Below are 22,656 nucleotides of genomic sequence, written 5' to 3' on the forward strand. Positions count from 1 at the left end.
TAAATACGGCCCTCACGGCCATATGGCGTACAGCGTTCGACAAATTTTTACGGCCCGTTTTTGTGGTCCCATAGAAATCTATTGGGTCCACAAATACTTCCTGCAAAAACGCGGCAAGTGTAAAAGAAGCCTTAGTGTGTTTAACCAATGCAGTGGATTAATTCGGAGAGGTGATATAGAGCTTTTGATCTTTACTTCTTTCTTCTTTTGTCACTACAATATGCTTATAAATAATCAACTGTTGTACACTATTTTTGTGCTGCCTCCAGTTTTTCTTTTTTATCTGGATTTAGCCTCAAATAGCCACAAGACCTAAGAAAAAGTGAAAATGTGAATCATTCACTTGTGTGAGGAGTCGACATTTCCACCAATAGCGCGTTAATCTGGCAGTGTTTATAGCTTTTCTCATCCCACAACAAGACCTGTTCTGATCCTTGCAGGGCACCAGTGACACTCTGGACACAAGGGGGGCAGTGGCCATCTGCTGTGGATCTAATTAGGTCTGGAAGTAGCATTAAACAGAGGGGATGTATTAACTGTTTACTACTCACATCACACATCATCCTTCCCTTATTTACCAATTCTTATCTCTTCCTTTACTAATCTCTACCTGACACATCTCATAAAGAATAATCCAATATTGTAGTTACAATAAAATAGGCACCTGCGCCATTATCTCATCTCAGAAAAAGAGTATGGCTGGGTTCACACGTAACGGAACTCTCACGGAAATTACCGCGAGAATTCCGGAATTCCATTCCGTGGGAAAAACGCATTTTAAATTCCCGCGATTTTCCCACGGAAAAACTAGCATTTTGCAAGCGTAATTAGCTTGCAGAATTGCTAGCATTTTCCAAGCGATCTGGAGCATCGCTTGGAGAACTGATTGACAGGTTGGTCACACTCGTCAAACAGTGTTTGACGAGTGTGACCAACTTTTTACTATTGAGGCCGCCTATGCGGCATCAATAGTAAAAGATAGAATGTAAAAAATAATAATAAAAAAATATATATTGTTATTCTCACCTTCCGACGTCCCGCACAGCCTTCCCGCCTCTCTCCACGCTCCCAGTCCCAGTAATCCTTTGTGACAATTACCGCGATGACGTCCGTTCTCGCGGGATCGTGACGGCTCACGGTCATTCGCGATGACGTCGCGAGAATGACCGCGAGACTTCACGATCCTGCGAGAACGGACGTCATCGCTCGCAATGGCTTACTGGGACTGGGAGCGTGGAGAGAGGCGGGAAGGCTGCGCGGGACGTCGGAAGGTGAGAATAACAATATTTTTTATTTTAAATTCTATTTTTTACAGGCATATGGTACCCACAGCCCAGAGGACAGTCTCCTCTCCTCCGGACCGTAGGTACCATCCGCATATGTTCTGCTTACTTTTCGCATGGTGTGCACAGCCACATGCAGAAAGTAAGCAGAACAATGCATTCCTATGGGTGTGGGATCGCCGCGATTCCACAAAATTAATGAGCATGCTGCGTTTTTTACCGCGAAGCGATTCCGCCGCGGTAAAAACCGCAGCATTAGCACAGCATTGCGGAATCCCATATGAATGCATGGGATGCTTATTTTTCGCAGTTTCGCGGCAAAATCGCGTGGTTAAAACGGCCGCAGAAACGCGAAAAAAGCCACGTGTGAACTCAGCCTAAATCCGCAGTCATAGGCGGATTATAATGAGGGCAATCTGGGCTACTACCAGGGTCCCGAGGCTCCGGGAGGCCCATAGCCATATAGCCCTCATTATAATGTTTTGTCATATCCTGGCAGGGAGCTTCCTGGCGCATCGCTGCTACAGAACGGCAGTGCAGCTCCAAGGGAGCTCTGGTTGCCTCTGCTGTGACGTGCCAGTGTGATGACGTCATCAGCCAGCGTGATGATGTCATTGCGTTAGCAAGTTAGCCAGAACAGAAGTAGAGCCTTGGGGCCCACAGCAGAGCACCAGGGGAATGGGAGCAGGGTGAGTATATCTGTATGTGTTATTAAGAAATAAGAGAGAACTCCAAATAAGCCTTCACTGGAAAGCCTAAAACTAACTTTTTGCAGGAAGTGTGAGTTCCTGCAATTTGTGAGATCCTTACTCACTGGCTCCTAAAGTATACTGAGGATATATATAGATGGCTTGTATGGCCAGTCGCCATTCTAACCTATGTCCCAAACCCTGATGATGCTGCAGACACAGTGAAACATGTTGGGGGGGGACTAGCATGCTAAATACTGTATATGTCCTATTCTGCTAGACAGATGTCAGCACCCCAGGCTGTTACCCCAGGGCTGTACCAGGAATTTCAGGGTTCCATATTGTCAAAATGTTTGGGACCCCTTGAGACTCTGCCCACTCCACTTATGCACCACGTCCTCACCAATCACACATTAACAGCTCCCATCAAACACCATATCACATACATAGCCATCAGCTTTTGTTTTGGCCAAAAGATTTTTTAAACCTGCCACCACGACAAAGTAGTCTCTTTTGGCAGGGCCCTACTCTACTCTAACCTATCAAGATATCTTTTTACGTATATTTTATTTTTGTTGTCACATAATTTTTTTTAATAATCAATAATACCATATAAAAGGGACAAATACCGTCACATCATGACCAGATCACATATTACCACCACATAGTGGCTGAATACTACAATACTGATCATTAATAAAAAAAACTACAATACTTATATTACCATAAAAGCCTTTATACACAGGAGCTCTTTACATAGTATACAACATATAGTGTAAGTGCACAGGTAATACAGGGACTCACAAGTGACATACATAGGAGCTCTGTATATAGTGTCAGTGTACAGGTAACCCAGTGATCACCAGTGACATTAAGGTGCTCTTTATATAGTGCCAGTTTAAAGGTAATATAGTGATCACCACTGACAGCTCTGTGTATAGTGTACAGGTAATACAGTGATCACCACTGACATTATACACATGAGCTCTGTATATAGTGTATAGTGTACAGGTAATACAGTGATCACCAGTGACATTTTACACAGGAGCTCTGTGTATAATGTACAAGTAATAAAGTGATCACTGGTGACATTATACACTGGAGTTCTGTATATAATGCATAGTGTACAGGTAATTCAGGTGACATTATACCGGTGATGTTATACAAAGGAGCTCTGTATATAGTGTCAGTGTACAGATAATGCAGTGATCACCGGTGACATTATACACATAAGCTCTGTATACAGTGTATAGTGCAAAGGTAATATAGGGATCACCAGTTACATAATCTTAAAATAATCTTTTTATTTTTATATAGCCCTAACATATTCTGCAATGCTTTACAGTTTGCACACATTATCATTGCTGCTCCCGATGGGGATCACAATCTAAATTCCCTATCAGTATGTCTTTGGAATGTGGGAGGAAACTGGAGTACCCGGAGGAAGCCCATGCAAACCCGGGGAGAGCATACAAACTCCTTGCAAATGTTGTCCTTGGTGGGATCTGAACCCAGGACTCCAGTGTGTATAGTCTATAGGTAATACAGGGATCCCCAGAGACATTATACATAGGAGCTCTGTATATAGTGTCAGTGAACATGGAATACAGGGATCACCAGTGATATTATACACAGAAGCTTTGTATATAGTATACATGTAGTATAGTGCTCAATGGTGACAGTATACACAGAAAATCTGTATTTAGTGTCAATGTAAAGGTAATATAGTGATCACAAGTGACATACACAGGAGCTCTGTATATAGTGTATAGGTGATATAGAGATCACCAGTGTCATTATACACAGGAGCTCTGTATATTGAGTCAGTGTAGAGGTAATATAGTGATCACCAGTGAAATTATACACATGAGCTCTGTATATATTGTACAGTGTACAGGTAATAAAGGGATCATCAGTGATATTAAACATCAGAACTCTATATAGAGCACAGGTAATTCAGTGATCACCAGTGGCAATATACACAGGAACTCTGTACATAGTATTCATTGTATAGTGTCAGTGTACAGGTAACACACTAACTTACCAGTGATGTCTCTAGTTGAAGTTCTTCATCTTTACGCTTCTTCTTCATCCAGCACAGATCACCATCACTTCTTCCAGACAGGACTCATCTCTGCAGGAAATAGCACACAGATATCTAGAGCACCGCTTCCAGAGTACATTCCCCACTTTTTCCCCAATTCTACACTTTGCCAAGTTAAGAAAAAAGCAACATAGTGCTACTCTGCACAGTAACAGGACCCATCTCAATTGATCGTTTGCTCTCCCCACCTTCAATTCATCATTTGCTCTCCCCCACACCCCACCCTCAAGTCATCGTCATTTGCTGTTCCCCACTTTCACACTCTGGTCCTCCTCCTGACTTATTGACTTAACAACATCACTTGATGGCAACTGTCTCATCATCATCTACCTCTTGAGACACTAATTCCTGTTCCCCGCCATCATCTTTTTCTGACCATAGGTTCTCATTCTAACAGATAAGATTCTGCTAGACCTTTGGGACCCTGTTGTATCAGGGTCCTGATACCTGAGTCAAGTTATTTGAAGGGTACAAGGAGCACGTTTCCAGGGGACTCCATTACCTACAGGCAAGGAATCAAATTTAAAATTTGAAGGGGTATAAGTGTGAGGGAGGGCCAGGTTCGTAGTCGTGGCTGAGAGTATGTGCTCTACCGCGCCCTGGTCTCCCGTCACATGAATATAATGTCCCCTCTGCAGCATATCTTCTGCTTCACCTTCTGTGCAGTCAGGGTCCCATAGGGCTGGCTGAAGTTCCACTGCTAGCGTTGTTGCATAATAAGAGACAGAGTCCATTTCAAATTGAAAAGTAGAACTTTACTTTCCTCTTTGCACAGCACATCCTTATCAGAGGCAGCATCCTCATAGGGTTCCAAACAGCTTCCATTCACCACTTTCCCTGCACTCCTTCTTTGGTCCCCCAGCATGTGCCCGGGTCCTACCGCCTCTTGCAGTACCGCAGTGTCCTCTGCGCTTGGGGGTTCCCTCATCCATTTTGCCCCAGATCTGAGGTCATCAGCCCATGCGATGATCTGCCACATGAGGAGTGACCTGTGTCCCCGTACTGTTCTGAACCTCTTCACTTTTGCTCCCCACTGCTGTCACACTGCTGTTTCAGCTACACTTCTCTTCACTGGGCCCTGGATGGCTGGGTCCTAAGCCTTAAATGTTACAGAGCTACTGGGTACCTCGGGCTCTAAGCCCACCTGAGCTGTATGGGCTCCCTAGCCCCTTCTGTACTTACCAGGAAACCGTTCCTGCCTTGTCCCCAGTAAACTCCTCCTACAGTTAACTATATACACTGCCTATTACTTTAAGGTGTCATGTACCCCATCTAGTGACCAACTCCAGTACTACACTTTCCCTATGTTACAATTATACAGTATATTAGCAGACCCTCCTTCTGTTTCACTTTGCCAACTGTTTTATGTTCCTTTCTTCTTTCCCCAGACGTGGCCATTATGCTTTTCAGAGTAGATAATACACAGCCAGAACTGTTGGCTCTGTTCTCGAAATATCCTGCAAGGGGTAGTCCAACTAAGTTTTTTGCCAATCAACATAAATGTGGCCCCCTGTTATTTGGGTGGGTCAGTTTAACACTATGAATGACAGGCTTGGAGCAAATTTAGGGCTAAATTGAACTGATTTAGATTGTTAGGATATTGATACTGACACATTGGGCAGGACAGTCTCTTAACGCCTTTAATACAGCCATACTGAAAGCATAGACTTATTCTACCATTTTTCCACTCACAGATGGCAAGACCTGGGACCTTATTCCTATATTCTCACTACAAGTCCAGAGAGGATCTAAAAAATCCTTTTAAACTAAAATCATTTCTGCACTTCTTGAAAACATACCTGCACTAATTTCTGAAAAACAACAACTATCTGTAATGACTTTTATCTCAGCCCCCATAGAGTGCGCTGTTCATCCTCATGGCTTTTTATAGTAAGAAGTAGCGATTGGAGTTTGTGTCACTTCTCACCTGTTACTATAGCAACTCCCTGCACGGCCGTTCAATCCTAGGATGTCTTTTGGGATTGACCCCCTCCTTCCTTCCTTAGTTACCCTTAATTAGTCCAAATTAGCAGCGAGCAAGGAGGTGCCCTGCCAGTGGTTAGGGTCCCTGGACACCCACCACAAATAAGAGCACCTGATAAATGAGTAAATATGCATAAAAGAGCAAAAAAAAATTAAAAACACATGCTATCTGTCAGATTATGAAATACTATATTTTTTGTGTTCTCATTTTAAATATGTTGCCTTAAAAGGGAGCCCCACCAGCATTACAGTGATTCAGAGATGGTGTAAACAGGTACGTGGATGCAACGGCGCAGAAGATGCAGATCCGTGGTAACTGGATCCAGTAGTTATTTAAGTAATTCAAACAATTTCAGTAACAGAAATGAAGAATCTAGAAGATTAGTAAATTACAAGAGTACATTAAACTAGTTTGCAATACTAAAGATATTATCCGAGCTAAAGGTTATCATTCATGGAGGATATTACATTGCCTCTAATAATGCTGTTCTATATCACAGGAATTAACTATCTATTGTACTCAATTATATTTCTGACTGGTACACTAGTCCGTGTTATGTCGAAGTCCGTGTGATAGTTATTACCGTTATCACTTAGTCGCTAAGTCTGATGAGGTAGTCACAGTAACAGGCCCTAACTGGAGTCAATGCTAGTTCTCAGTCAGGCCACGTGGCTATTTCCAATAAGTCACTTCACCAATGAGCTATTTCGGCTGCTTACGCCTCTTACAGTACAACCCCCACTTCTCTCTCTCTTTACCGTGATCTGGGTCTTCCAATCTCTGCTCTCTGGGTTGGCTGTATCCCTCTAACTGCTCACACGAGCGTCCATATCCCTCTAATTGGTCACATAAGCGTCCATATCCCTCTAACTGCTCATGCGAGCGTCCATATCCCTCTAATTGGTCACATGAGCGTCCATATCCCTCTAACTGCTCACACGAGCGTCCATATCCCTCTAATTGGTCACATAAGCGTCCATATCCCTCTAACTGCTCATGCGAGCGTCCATATCCCTCTAATTGGTCACATGAGCGTCCATATCCCTCTAAATGCTCACACAAGCGTCTATATCACTGTAACTGCTCACACAAAGTTCCATATCCCTCTAACTGCTCACATGAGCGTCCATATCCCTCTAAATGCTCACACAAGCGTCTATATCACTGTAACTGCTCACACAAAGTTCCATATCCCTCTAACTGCTCACACGAGCGTCCATATCACTATAACTGCTCACACGAACGTCCATAGCCCTCTTGTTGCAGACCTCCTCCACATGCAGTGTCCATAAATGTTAAAAAATTAGAAATAAACATTTGTTGGGGGCAGTTGTTTGGGGTCTGTTGCATGGTTCAACGCCTTTTTATAGACTACATTGTTAAATATGCTGCATAAAATGATGGCCTCAATGAATTGTTTGGAAGTATAATGCATCATTATTTGGGAAGCACAGCTCAGGATTGATCATGTCAGACCTTTGCTGTTGTGAATCTTGGTTACTCTGGACCGATCGGTGAAATTGCTTATTGATTACTCTGGGTGTTAATTGGACATTAGTCAATACAATGTGTAGGTATGATAATGATCTAAAGGACAAAGATATAATATTACTAGATTATGCAGTAGCAGTGAGAACCCACTAGTATGACTAAAACATCGATATCTGGGGATACTTACTTTACAATTGAAAACAGCATAACGTAGGAGCAGAGTCCTTGATTCCCAGCAATGTATCACTTAGCTGCTTGCTGAGATTTTGATAAAATTATTGCACCATATACTAACAGATCTATCAGTTCTCTGGAAGTCGAGCTCTGTATAACCATGCCCACACCACTGATTGGGAGCTTTCAGCCTATGCACAGTGTACACAAAAATCTGTAAATCAGTGGTGAGGCGGGGTTATTCTGAGCTTATGAATATGGAGGACTACCTGGTAACAGGCTTACAAGTCCCTTAGAGATTATCATCTGCTGATAAAGCACTATTTGTGAGGGAGAATTCCCTGTATGTCAAGGGATCGAAATGCCTTTTTGGGGTACAGAGGATTTCATTTTTGGGATTTATTTTGTCTCCGTCAACTATTGAAATGGACCTGGCCAAGGTACAGGCCATTTATGATTGGGTTCAGCCCACTTCTTTGAAGGCCCTCCAGAAATTTTTGGGTTTTGCTAATTTTTATCGTAAATTTATAACTAATTTTTCTGGTATTGCCAAACCATTGACTGATTTGACTAGGAAGGGTGCTGATGTGCTGAATTGGACTCCGGAGGCTGTTTCTTCCTTTTAGGAGCTGAAGCGAAGGTTCACTTCTGCTCCGGTCTTGTGGCAACCTGATGTCTCACTCCCGTTTCAGGTAGAGGTGGACGCTTCTGAGATTGGTGCAGGAGCTGTTTTGTCCCAAAAAGATCCTGTAACATCTAAAATGAATCCCTGTGCTTTCTTTTCCCGAAAGTTCTCCCCATCCGAACGTAACTATGATGTGGGGAATCGGGAACTGTTAGCCATGAAATGGGCATTTGAGGAGTGGAGACATTGGTTGGAGGGAGCTAAACATCAAGTCGTGGTCCATACTGACCACAAGAATTTGATTTACCTGGAGTCGGCCAAACGCTTGAATCCTAGACAGGCTAGGTGGGCCTTGTTTTTCACACGTTTTGATTTTGTGGTCTCTTTTCTTCCAGGCACTAAGAATATCAAGGCAGACGCCCTCTCTAGGAGTTTCTTTGCTGATTCTCCTATTGTGACCAAGCCTGCTACCATCTTAGGTGAGGGGGTAGTTTTTTCTGCCATCTCGCCCGATTTGAGACGTGCTCTGGAAGAGTTTCAGGAGGACAAACCTGAGCGTTGTCCCATTGGAAAATTGTATGTTCCTGACCAGTGGAGGAAGAGAGTAATGTCTGAAGTTCATTGCTCCGCATTGGCTGGTCATCCAGGTATTTTTGGTACTAGAGATTTGGTGAGTCGGTCTTTTTGGTGGCCCGCCTTGTCTCGTGATGTCAGGAATTTTGTGCAGCCCTTTGGGACTTGCTCCCGGTCTAAACCTTGTTCTCGCTCTAGTGGGTTGTTGATGCCTTTGCCGGTGCCCAGGAGGCCATGGACCCATATTTCAATGGATTTTATCTCTGATATGCCTGTCTCTCAGAGAATGACTGTTAGTTGGGTGATTTGTGATAGATTCTCTAAGATGGTCCATCTTGTACCACTCCCTAAGTTGCCATCTTCCTCAGAGTTGGTGCCCTTGTTTTTGCAACAGGTGGTTCTCTTGCACGGGATTCCTGAGAACATTGTATCTGACAGAGGAGTTCAGTTTGTTTCTAGATTTTGGAGGACTTTCTGTTCCAAGCTGGGAATTCAGTTGTCCTTCTCCTCTGCGTTTCACCCTCAGACCAATGGGCAGATGGAGAGAACAAACCAGACTTTGGAGTCGTATTTGAGATGTTTTATTTCTGCTGATCAGGATGATTGGGTTTCATTTTTGCCCTTGGCCGAATTTGCTTTAAATAATAGAGCTAGTTCTGCCACTTTGATGTCACCTTTTTTTGTAACTTTGGGTTTCATCCTCAATTCTCTTCAGAGCAGGTGGAGTCTTCTGCCTGCCCAGGTGTTGACACTGTGGTGGAGAGAATGCACCAGATCTGGGACCAAGTGGTGGATAAGTTGTCTCTCTCCCAGGAAAAGGCCCAGCGGTTTTCCAACCGGCATAGGACCATTGGTCCCCGGTTTAAGGTGGGTGATATGGTTTGGTTGTCATCAAAGAATATCTCTATGAAGGTGGCTTCTCCAAAGTTTAAACCTAGATTTATTGGACCTTACAAGATTTTGGAGATTCTTAATCCAGTCTCGTTTCGATTGGCTCTTCCTGTTACATTCAAGATCCATAACGTGTTTCATAAGTCTCTGTTAAAGAGGTTTGTTGAGCCAGTAGTTCCTGTGGTGGCACCTCCTGACCCTGTATTGGTTGAAGGTAATGTGGAATATGAGGTTGAGAAGATACTGGACTCTCGTCTGGCTAGATGGAGACTCCAGTATTTGGTTAAATGGAAGGGTTATGGCCAGGAGGATAATTCTTGGGTCTCTGCATCGGATATTCATGCCGAAAGATTGGTTCGTGCTTTTCATCGGGCCCATCCTGATCAACCTGGAGGCGTGGATGAGGGTTCGGTGACCCCTCCTCAAGGGGGAGGTACTGTTATGAGTTCATTTTCTCCTTCACCTCTGATGTCTGATGAACTCCCTCTGCTGGTGAAAGGAGGTAGTGAAATTGATCTGGATAGGAAGAACCTGTCATCTGAACAGGTGGAGTGTGATTGGACATCCGGAATTTCTGAGTGGATATAAGGCAGCCGACGCCCTCCAGGGTTGCTGGTGATCCTTTCTGCTCTGAGCTCTGGCATCCAGTTTGGTTCCGGTCTACTAAAAGCTAAGTTTTTGCTCTGCTATTTTTCCATGAGATTTTGTCTGTTTACTTAGTGTTTGTGTTCAGCCTGCCCTGGTTGGGACGGGCTGAACTCCATTTTTGTCTCTGATCAGTTGATCTCTTTGCTCTGTCTTCAGAATATACCTGAGTGCTGATATAGTGATTTTGAAGTCTAGTGACTTCAGGGACTTTTCTATCAGACGTGTTGGACATTATTTTTGGCAGGGTTTTTTGCGTGATTGCAGCCAGCATCTTTTCTGTCCTTTCCTATCTAGTTAGTTGGGCCCCATCATTTGCTCAGCCTGTCTTTCTCTCTGTGTTTGTGTTTTCATCTGTTTTTCACCGACAATACATGTTGGGGGCTGTCTATTGCTTTGGGGTCTGCTCTGGGGCAGTTTAGATTTCCCCTTTCTTTCTTTAGGCTTATTTAGCTCTCCGGCTGTGACAAGGGGTCTAGGGCACCGTAGGAACCCCCCACGGCTACTTTTAGTTGTGGTGAATAGGATCAGGGGTCTGCAATCCGCTAGCTACCAACCTCTCCGGTTTTCTGGACTTAGCTTGTGTTTTTGTTTTTTCCTCCTCCAGTGACTCATTCATAACACCCAATGCTGACTCAGATTTCTGCAGATTTACGGCCACAGGGCTAATCTGACCTGACTACCTTCTGCAATTTCCGACTAAACAGATGACATGTCACTTCTTATTATGGAAGTGTAGAAATCGCAGGAAAGCGGGATGCAGTGGCGTGCGGGAGGCAGAGCAAGGGTTAACAGGTTTATTTACAGGGGAATACTCCATGCAGGAAGGAAAAGGGTTAAATGGTATAGATGGCAAAGTGAAGTACAACGATTCAAATAGCGGCAATTCGGTAACAAGCGTATCAGGAAGTCCTAACACTACACTACAGTTCCCACTGCGCGGTGTCTTTTCTAGTGTGGTCCGGCAAACGACAATACTCCATCTTTTGGTAACAGTGGTCAGTCTCCGGTACCTTCCACTGCCCCTAGTCCATGTACTGTAGTGGCTAAACAACGGTGAAGGCCACAGTCCTGTGCGAGACCACCGTGGCTCCTTAACAATCCTAGCTGGTGAAGTCAGGTCACAAGGGTCAGGGAAAATAACAGCTGACAATGTCAGGGTGCAAGTGTCAGTCACGTGTGCGGTCCTTCTTAGGCAGAGCATGTGCGGTACTCACAGTCATGTAGTGTATGGCACCTGGTTCTTTGATCGTCACTGGACACACACTGCACGTCCCGCTCTCCCTGGTCCCCGTTGTTGACGGCGGAAGATGTCGGATGTTGGTCTGTGTGCCACTGGTACTCCCCGGATGGAGCACTCTTATCTTTGGCTGCTACAACACTCAGCTCAGATCTGCTCTGTTGGCACCGCTCTGCTGGCACAGCTCTGCTCCACTGGCACGGCTCTGCTCCACTGGCACGGCTCTGCTCCACTGGCACGGCTCTCTTCCACTGGCACAACACTACACGGCTCTGCTCCACTGGCACGGCTCTCCTCCACTGGCACAACACTACACGGCTCTGCTCCGCAGGCACGGCTCTGCTCCACTGGCAAGGCTCTGCACTGCACGGCTCTCTGCAGGCGACCGGGACTCCTTCTATACTCTCTCGTGGGGGAAGCAGAGCAGGCCGCTCTGCACGCTGCTCTCTGCGCTGCCCTCTCCACTGCTCCACGCCGGTGCCACACTCCCCTGCTTCACGCGCTTTTTCCTCTTATGCCTCCAACGCTGCACGCCCTTTTCTGGCTCCTCTTGCTCTTCTGGGTAAGAAGGAATGTCTGGCTCACTCAGGCTTCCCCCAGGCTGCAGGGGAAGGTCCACCTCCTTCAAGATTCCTCCCGGGAACAGTGGATACAGCCTCTCAAGTTCCGGACTAGGCACGCAGGTACCCGCTGTCTCATCGACCTCCATACAGAAGAGTACAAGAAGAGTAAGAGAAAAGTCTTTGCATAGTACAATTAAAAACAATGATAGGTGGAATATAAGTGGATTTTACATAAATTATGGCACAAAATACATGTCAGACTCAGCATGAAGTTCCTACTGTGTGAACAGGACTCAAGATGGAAATTGAAGAATATAACTGCTGGTGTTGTTGTTGCTATCGGTGAATAAATGGGAACATTTTTGATTTATTGAGAAACTTTTCTGTCTGCTAACTGGTTGGTAAAGATTTCCACTATGTGGTATACGACACCGAATTACTTCATGTATCTGCAACGTGTGCCTGAAAGTATAGTCATTCCTTGATGGATGTTTATGTAAAGGATTACTTCTATGTCTCTAAGAGGCTCTTCTTTGAAGAAAATTGAATTTAATGACATGTTTGCCATCAAATCTTAGAACATTTAGGAAAAAAAAAGAAAATTTATGGGTACAGAAAAATGAGCTCACTTTTAGTCTAATGTATATAAATTGCTGGAATTACATGAGATCCGGCTTTAATATTACTTAAGAGATAAGATGCTTGAAGATCAATTCACTTCAATACTGTTTATTATCTCTCAAATACTGCCCTCTTCTGGGCAGAGGACAATTTGCTTTACAATCCTAGAATTTGGCATTTGCAAGTTTGAGGGTTTATTTGAGGGTTACTAAAGAGAACCAGACGTGTGCAAAATCACTTCACTCCTGCAGATAGGGACCGATTTATGAAAGCTTTTACGTAAAAGTTTTGAAAAATTATACATTTTATTGGGGGGGCAGTTGTTGAAAAATTGTGAAACTTTTGCCATATTCACGTCAGTTTGAATCAGCTCAGCTGAAATGGGTGGGGCTGGAGAGCAGCCAGGATGGGACGAGGGCACGGTCACATCTGCCTTTTGAATTCATGAAAAGTAACCATGTTTTGTATGCCAGAAATGCTACTCCAGTCCTTTACTGGAGTAGAACTTCTGGTGCCGTGTACGGAGACGCACACCACTCAGAAGAGGCAGCGGATTCATTAAATGATGTGCGCCTCTTAATGAATTTGGCGCCTTCTGCTCCACCAAGATTGACGTAGTGCACGCCAGTCTTAATGTATTGGCCCAATAGTGTTAATCTGAAGGTAAATTGCTTAAAATGCTTACTGAAAACGTCTCTAGCATCAGGAAGTGAACTAATATCCTCTCGGGAGCCGCTCGCTTCCAATCGTCGGGGTGTGTACAGAGCGGTTACAATCATCGCTCACTATACTGTGAGCGGCGCTCTAATCTCTCCCTTGCAGTTTGATTCACTACCCGCTATCAAGCTGCGCATCTGTCCATTCATTCTCTATGGGGCTGCCGGAAAAAGACAAGCACAGCGCCTGTCAACCCAATAGACAATGAATGGAGCAGCTGTCAAACTCAGAGAGTTTTACTTCATCTGAAGCTCCTCACCCAACTATGGGATGTGCATTCTGCTGTATAATAGGGAATTGTTATATAAGCAATTCCCCAATACTCAGTCACCACAGAATGTAACTGTACAATGAAGATACATAGTCAAGGTGCATCCTGTACATCTAGTCCTTGTGTTTAGAAGCCGCTCAGTAACTGTGGGTGTAGGTCTTAGAGAATGGATTTTTATCTATTTCATATGCTGGCTGCTAATTATAGGAGCCTCGTGCTATCTGATGAGACAGACTCAGTCTGTAGGATGCAGACGGAAATACTGTATACATTGTAGGACATGTAAATAGAGGAGATCACAGAGATCAATGACATGCAATTACCGCAACCCCCTGAAATCATGAAAACTGCACGCACATTTACATACTAATGCTATTCATGTATTTCACAGATAGCATTCGGAAATGTGATAGTTTATGAGGTCATTTACAGGTCCGTGATTTTTCGTGGACCGAGGGTCAGAACAAAATCGGCAATGCAAGTCAATGGGTCCATCAAAAAATTGAACTGCACTTGGATGACATGTGAGTGAGGTACGATTTTCACTGACTGTCAGAAAGGTGGAGAATTTTTTTCTTAAATTCCTCCACGTACAAGAAAATCGGATGACACTCATATGACACTCTGATCAAACTCTAATCCAACTCGGATCAGAATAATCGGTCCCATTTTTATTAGAAAAAATCAAAGGACTGAATGAGGCCTAACACTAAAAGTTTGACTGTATCACTGACTTGCAAGCAGAAAGCAAACCTGCCATTAAGAGCTCATTCACCAGTCAGTTTTTCGCATTCTGGTGGTATCCATTTTTTTTCACAGTAGCACTCGTTCCTGTGACAGTCTATGAAGCTGGTGACACGTCAGTGATTTTTGGCTCCATGAATAATCCACGTAAAGTTAAGGAGACATGTCTGATATTGATCCAATTGTTTGATCAAACTCGGTAATGAAAGTCTATGGGTCAGTGTTTCATCAGTGTTTTCCACTGATGAGAAAAAAAAAGTTTCTCCACCTTCTACTATCTGTCACTGAAAAAATGGACAGCACACGGATGACATTGAAGTGCTGTCCGATTTTTTGTTTTTTTTCTTTTTCTGACCCATAGACTTTTATTGCCAAGTTTGATCCAACACTCAGATCAAGACTGGATATATCTCCGTGAATTTGCATGGACCACCCAGTTTGTAAAAATTACAGACACATAACGAGACCATAGACTATTAAAGGTACAGGTACTATCCGTGGAAAAACAAGGATACCACTCGTAAATGAAAGACTGACGTGTGAATGAGCCCTTAGCAAATCTATAGGTTTCACAAGAAACATGAATAAAACCACTACACTAAAAGATGGGCAAAATCCTAACTATTGCTAAATTAAGAAGGATATTGTGCTTTCTAAAATGAGCAAGATGAAAGTGCGGCTCATCGAGGCAGCCGCACATCAGAGGCAGTGTGACTTTACATGCCGCTCGCTCTGGCGCTCTGATTCCATGACCAGGGGTGTCACCGGCCGGGGCTCCCTGGACTGCTGCATTGCACCTTAACATTTGTCTCCATCAAGGTCTGATAGTGCCTCACAGTGACAGCTCACAACAGAGGTGTATCTAGCTTTTCTGGCACCCAGGGCAAGAATTCAGTTTCACCCCCCTCCATACCAAGGACAGTGAAAAACTGAGAGAAGCAGGAAGAGAAGCTCGTTGTCACGGGACCATAAGAATCACATATGAGTCATGTGATGACTGCTGGAACCAGCAAACAGAGCTGAATCCTGACAGTGAGTATATTACACCCTGTCAGGATTGGCACTCGTGATGAGTGAGCATGCTCGTGTCCTAATCAAGTGTTTCTGGCGTGTTCAAAAATAAAAAAAAACTCAAGTTGCCGCATCTGCATGTCTCGTGGCTGTTCGACAGCTGCAACACATGCAGGGATTGCCTAACAAACAGCCTCGGATGACACCTCATCCGACCACACTCGCTCATCACTAATTGGCATGCTACAGGGCTTCATTTTATAATTAAAGGTGTTGTCCAGGTTTGAGATGAAAGTCTCACAGCGCATGCTCTGCACACTTTTAAGATTGTCTCTTGCCGATGGCAAGAGGGGATGGTCATGTCAACACAAGTATGAAATTTGTATATTTCTGGCCACATTCCAACTAGACATGTCTGGCCTCGTTCAAGCCATTTTCATTGAGTGAGGCCATGCAAGTCTAGTCTGCACAGGACTGCAAATCGCTTGCATGAGAGAATCCTGACAGCGTGCAGTGCGCACTGTGACAATTCATAAGTCTGCAGTTACAAAGAATGACTGCAAAAACTTGGACAACCACTTTAATGCTCCTAACATAAAAAATGAGAATTAGTCAGAATCACAAAAAAAAAACCTCTCACATCCAGGTACCTGATAGATGACGTCTTTGATTGGAATCATTTTCTTTCTTTGCTTCTTCATCTTGTCCAGACACCATGATGATGCTTCTCATAAACAACTTGTCTCTGCACGCTTCCATCTTTTCTGTCTTCTGCAGCACATAACCACACAATGCCCTTAATTGAGTGTTATTATAATGATCCTGTGTAAAATGTCTGCCCTACGCTGAGCCCCTGAATAATTTCCCCTCAGTATTTTCCCTGCACAAAATATGACTCACACACTGCCCCCCTTATAATACATGCCCTCCACACTGCCCTCTCTTTAATATACTGGGCCCCCACACCACACGCCCCATCCTTGGGTTACTGTCCCCTCCTGGCTATGACATTACACTGTTCTCCCATGCTGCCCCCACTCACACTACTGAGAAAAGTGTGAGTGGGTACAGAATATAGACTTTTTCCTCAACTATTCCCCTCTTCCCCTCAATAGTCTCCTCATGTTTCCCCCTCCCTCCTCATACTGTCTCCTCTCTCATCCCCCTGCTAATCATACTGTCTCATATATTTGCCCTCTCCATACTTCCTCTTCACACATCCCCCAACTCCCCATACTATATCTGCACACGTTCCGTCACCCATGCTCCCCATACTGTGTCCACATACATTTTTCCCATCGCTACTCATACTGTATCTGCACCCATCCTTGCTCACCATACTGTATCTGAACCCATCCCACCACTCACCATACCATGTCTGCATCCATCCCCCATCTTCCACCTTACTCCACATGCCAATTTTCAAATTTCTTCTGCTCCCCATACTGTGTCTGCACCTGTCTCTTCCTTGGTCCCCAAACTTGTTTCCTCAAATTTCCCCTACACTAAATCTTGCCCCGATACATTAAATTTTATCCACCCCCGTTACACTAAATCTACCCAATTGTCTCTCACTCTAAATCTCCTCCCGCCCCCATACTAGATTTACCCCCACGCTAAATCCCTCCCACATTAAATTTCCTCCCACAAACTAAATCCCCCACACACACTAAGGCTGTCTGCACATGTTACATATTTGATGCATTTTTATAGAGTTCTTTCTGGATATATTTGTGGCCAAACCTGATGCCAGCAATGTGAATGAGAAACTTGAAGTGTCTTGCACACATTAAGTATTTTTGACTTGCAGAATTGGTGCAGAAAATAATCTGCAGCATGCCAATTCTCTGTGTGTTTTGCCCTGCATTTTTCACCATTGACTTTGCTCAAATCAGTCAAAAATGCGGGCAACGTCACACCACACTAACGTAATAGAGGTGAAAGGAGTTCATTGGCTCTGAACTCCGATGACCTTTCTGATGGCACCATGAGTGTGAGAACATTCTCACACTCACGGTGACATGAGTGAGGTAAAAGGAGTTCACCACGAGGTGCTAAGCAAGCACATGCAGCTCAGTGTCTCTGCTGGATGGCAGGCTGTAGAGTTGCCTCATGTACCAGAGCTAAACGCATTGTGGGACAATTGGATTATTATTTTGACGTCAAACAGGTGAGGAATATGGTTGTTTATTATTTTAATTCTTTTACAGGAGACATTGGCTTCACTGGATTGGGTGTTGAGGTGCGTATGCGTGTTTTTGGTAAATTTAGGTTTAAAGGAGTTTTTGTCATTATTTGAAATAAAGACTTTATTCTGGGTGTTACTTTTTTAACAATTTGACTATAGGTTTAGCAATGGGGGCGTCTTATAGACGCCTCTCCATTACTAATCTCTGGGGTTGATGTTACCTGACAATACAAAGGTGACATCAACCCCAATACTATCTCCCCACTTGCCACCGCACCAGTTCAAGTGGGAAAATTGAGGCTAAGTGCAAAAATTGGCACATCTTGTGGATGCGCCTTTTCTGGGGCGGCTTAGAGCTGATGTTTTTAGTCTGGTAGGGGGACCAATAGCCATGGCCCCTTCCTAGGCTATTATTATCAGCCCGCAGCTGTCTGCCTGACTTTTGCTGGTTATTAATTATAGGGGGACTCTACTTCATTTCTTTGGGTGTCCCCTATTTTAATAACCAGGAAAGGCTAAGTATACAGCTGTGAGCGGATACTAATAGAAGCTCCCTGGGTAGTACCCCCTTCCCAGGCTACAAACTTCTGCCCCCAGTTGTCCACTTTCCCTCTGCTACCCAGGCACGCTATTAATCATATATGCCAATCACATCTTTATATCTATCTATTTTATGTGTATATATGTATTCCATCCATTCTATGTTGTCGTGTCACGCTGTGATTTTATTGTCCGCAGCTGATGAAATGTCGGGTTTTCAGGGACATGGGTGTGTAAAAATTGGATGGCACTCACATGGTCTGAGTGCTGTGACATAATATGGCCGGGGGGTAGACACTTCAGTACATTCCATACTCACTGTGCTGTCTGCTGCTTCTTCCCTGCTGCGTCCCACATTGTTCCTGGAGTTCAAAGGACTGGAGGCAGAGCCCAGGATTACTTCAAACAATAAAGATTTATTCTCTTCAGAGCACAGCATATACAATACACTTTTAGCACACTTGATACAATACCAGCAATACATCTTCAGCTTTCCCTAGCTTCTTCAGCTACACCAGAATGGACCACAAAGTCACTACGGGACGAGGAGACCAGTAAAAACGGAACTTCAACCTATCTCCCTGGAACCGACTTCAGTCCAGACATGGAAATAATCATCTACTAGGTCTTCCACCCCCTTTTGGTTATCCTGCCCGAGCACTCGCTGGTGGCGCACTCGACTACTTCTTCAGTACCCAGACTTCTGCTGACACTTCATCAGTGACTTCTTCACTGAGCTCTTCACTACATTGCTGAAGATACCATACTCCACTTCTTTGCTCTGACAATTCTCCCATATCTACTCCGGATGGCTAGGGATTCCACTTCACTCTTTGTGTGGCAGCTACACAGTTCAGGAACAGGACAGTCTGAGCAGCACCAGGGGTCTACCCCTGACTGGCTAATCTCCTGCAGCACAGGCCCAAGGCCACCTGAGCACACCAGGGGCCTACCCCGACTGACTAGAACCAGGAAAGACGCTATAGCTAGTTCCCAGCCACCACTCCTATATTTAACCTCTAAAGTGTCCTACAACTGTGCTCTATTATGCAGTGTACTCAATGCCCCCATCTAGTGTCCTTTTCCGTAACTGCACTGTCCCTAACTTATACATAATACACAAATGCATAAATACGTCGCAATTATATACTGTATATACATGACACATACAAATATTGCAATCATATACAGGTAACTAGTAGCAACAACATTTACAGGGCTAGTCCCTGACCCTCTTACAGCTGGTCGATTTTTTTTTTCACCCAGTGACTTGCATTGGCGAGTCTAGTCTGATGTACAAGGACAATTGCAGCACGCTGCGATTTTTTCCTCAGTCCGATTTTGGCTGAGAAAAAAAAAATGCAGTTGAACAGGGATTCATAGATTTATATTGGTCCGAGTGCAATCCGATTTTTTTATTGGATTGAACTCGTCTGTCTATCTCACAGATGAGTATGAGCAATACGACCTAAGATACAGTCAGCAAAGGTATCATGTTTTGATTTTTTTGTTTACTTTAAAAACTTTTTAAACCTATTTTGGACCCTCAGGAAATCTGTGGGAAACGGACTTAACTGTAAATTGGAAGTTCTGCAATAATCCAGAAGTCTTTAACCCCTTAACAACCAGAGGTAGTTTTGGTTTTGTATTTTCATTTTTTGCTCCCCTTCTTCCCAGAGCCATAACTTTTTTATTTTGAGGTCAAAATGGCCATGTGATGACTTACTTTTTTGCGGGACGAGTTTTGCTTTTGAATGACACCATTGGTTTTACCATATCATGTACTGGAAAACGGGAAAAAAATTCCAAGTGCGGTGAAATTGCAAAAAAAGTGCAATTGCACAATTGTTTTGCTTCTTTACTAAGTTCACTAAATGCTAAAACTGACCTGCCATTATGATTCTCCAGGTCATTACGAGTTCATAGACACCAAAACAGCTGACATGTGCCAGAAAAGATGTGGGCTTACAGTCGGAGCCCACGTCCAAGGGAAGGGGTCCGACATCAGCGTACTCTTATGCCCGATGTCGGAAAGGGGTTAAAGGGATATTCCTCAAAAATTCTACTCCAATATATAGGAGGTGTAATAATTATAATAGGAAATATATACAATTAGAAATGTGGTATCGTTCTTCTGATTCGCAATGTCGCTTACCCCATGTGCAGGACATTGCAGTTAGTTTAGGTATCCATGGTTACGACCACTAACAACTGTCACTATATGAGTGGTTGTAAACATGGATACCTAAGCTACTGCAATGCCCTGCAAATGGGGTAAGTGACATTGCGAATCAGAAGAACTATGCCACGCTTCTAATCATAGGTATTTGCTAATATTATTATCCTTACACAATCTACATATTGGGATAAGATCTTGAGATGGAAATACTCTTTTAAAGAACCATGATAGTTGGGAGGGTGCCTATTGGAGATTCTGTATTTGGGCTTATAAGCTTCAGCTTCTGCCTATAATTACAGAGGAGGTCGCTTCTTGTTTCGGGCCATCTACAGCCATAAGAAATGTCCTGTCCACAAGGTTCTATCCATATTTTTGGAATTTTACCACGATTGGCATATAGCCAGGACATTGTTCTCTTTAAGAGGTCTATGGAGAAGCTTCATAAATGTCACCTGTCCTACCAACAAAAGACATATCCACCACGCCGCTTGTGGTGGCATATTTTATGAAAGTATTTAGAACAAAGTCCTGCATGACTTCAATAAAGCTGATACTGATCCATGTTTTACCCATATTTATGGTGCCTATTTGCCACCAGTTGTTGAACCCCTTCAAATTAAAAGGAATCTGTCAGCAGGTTATTGCTATGTAATCTGACAGCAGGATGAGGTAGGGACAGAGATCTGCATTCCAGTGATGTATTACTTGACACATCACTGGAATCAGGCTCTCTGTCCCTACATTATGGTACTCTCAGATTGCATAGCAAAATCCTCTCAGAAGATTCCCTTTAAAGCTAAAAATCAATAGCATCTTGATGTCTTAGTTTCATATCTTTCATCCTGGTGTTTAAAGCTGAAAATATGGATATATTTTCACTGTCCAAACTGATTTGTATCCAGTTACAAATATGGACATTTTACATATTCATTTGCACCAATGATCTGAACACCTCTGCTTACTGCAGAAATGAGGGGCTTCGTTACGGCTTATTTGTGGTTGGCGCATAGCTACATAGCCATCTGTCAGTTGCTAAGGCAATGGAAACGTGTAATATCTGTAGATTGGTCACCTCCGAGTGTTTGTTAATATGGTAATGATCCCTGGAGATATTAATATTCCTGCATAATATCTTTCCAGATTGGCTGTTTCTTAGTAGCGGAGAAGTTGTGTAATAATAACCAGCTTTTAGCTAAGCCCCCAGAACTGGTGTCATTCTTTTTATAACCTGCTATATAAATTAATTTGATAGTAGTGAGTACCCATACAACACATTGTTCTTTATCACCGTATATAGGTATAGTATATACAGGTAACATAGTAACATAGTTATCAAGGTTGAAGGGAGACTTTAAGTCCATCTAGTTCAACCCATATCCTATCCTAACCTGCCCTAACATGTTGATCCAGAGGAAGGTAAAAAAAAACCACGTGGCAAACAGTAAACTTCACATTGGGGAAAAAAAATTCCTTCCCGACTCCACATACGGCAATCAGACTAGCTCCCTGGATCAACGCAATATTAAGGAAACTAGTGTATATACCCTGTAATATTATACTTTTCAAAAAAAGCACCCAGTCCCTTCTTAAAATTTAGTAGGGAATCACTCATTACAACATCATATGGCAGAGAGTTCCATAGTCTCACTGCTCTTACAGTAAAGAATCCGCATCTGTAAGTATGCTTAAACCTTCTTTCCTCCAGACGTAGAGGATGCCCCCTTGCCCCCGTCACAGGTCTAAGAGTAAAAAGATCATTAGAAAGCTCTTTGTACTGTCCCCGCATATATTTATACATTATAATAAGCTCAACCCTAAGCCTTCGATTCTCCAAACTAAATAACCCCAAGTGTAATAACCTGTCTTGGTATTGCAGACCCCCCAGTTCCCTAATAACCTTGGTCGCTCTTCTCTGCACCGGCTCCAGTCCAGTTCAGCTATGTCTTTCTTATACACCGGAGACCAGAACTGTACACAGTATTCTAAGTGTGGTCGCACTAGTGACTTATATAGAGGTAAAATTATGTTCTCCTCAGTGACAGTTTTGCCCAGTGTTTTACAATTAAGCACATAATTATACATCTTGTTTGTTCTACCCATGTGCATGACCTTACATTTATCCC

The sequence above is a fragment of the Dendrobates tinctorius genome, unplaced genomic scaffold (genome assembly GCF_039654945.1).
Source record: "Dendrobates tinctorius isolate UK_male_01 unplaced genomic scaffold, ASM3965494v1 ptg000071l, whole genome shotgun sequence".
In the NCBI taxonomy this organism is placed as follows: Eukaryota; Metazoa; Chordata; class Amphibia; order Anura; family Dendrobatidae; genus Dendrobates; species Dendrobates tinctorius.